We start from the raw sequence: 681 nt of genomic DNA, 5'->3' as shown, positions 1-681 counted from the left end.
GAAGGAGCTTCACTTAGAGGTAAAAAGCTCAGAACTTTCCTCTTTATTTTGATTTGGTGTTTCATGGTCCATTTCTAGGGTTTAAGTCCCAAAGATGGAGACTTTATGAGCAAAAGGGGCTCCATGGACCTAGATCTGTCCCATTTCAGTGATATGTGTGTTGTAGATCCATAAAAATCCCAACTTGGTCGTCATTAGGGAGTCATGTTTGAGTTATGGGCTTTAAAGTGTTGGAAGTGGAATGATTTGGGTGTTGGTTACTCTTACAACCATGCAAAGGCTTAAAGTCACCAACTTTATGGATTAAGAGGCTTAGGGGTAGTCAGATCTGGGACTTGGACGTGTGTCTTAACCGTTTAAGACCCCAAAAGCAAAGGAGCATGAAACTGGGACTTACGCGGGGCGTAATCCCAATACGCGCAGCGTAGGGGGTCGCGTTCCCCGATTATGTGAGGTTGCCAGGTACGCCCAGCGTACAGGCTTGGTACGCGCAGCGTAACCCGGAGAGTTGACTTTTGTTGACTTTTAGGGTTTGGTCAATGTTTGGGTCTTTGAGCCATGAGAGGGGTAAAATGGTCTTTTACCCTTCTGAGAGTGCTAAGAGAGGGATTAGTCTAGCCTTGAGAGTTGTATTGATTAGAGTACTTATTCCATGTGATTAGGCGGAGGCTAGACCAGATT

The sequence above is a fragment of the Lactuca virosa genome, chromosome 3 (genome assembly GCF_052849685.1).
Source record: "Lactuca virosa cultivar CGN04683 chromosome 3, Lactuca_virosa_CGN04683_v6, whole genome shotgun sequence".
Taxonomy (NCBI): domain Eukaryota; kingdom Viridiplantae; phylum Streptophyta; class Magnoliopsida; order Asterales; family Asteraceae; genus Lactuca; species Lactuca virosa.
This window is presented reverse-complemented; position numbering follows the sequence as displayed.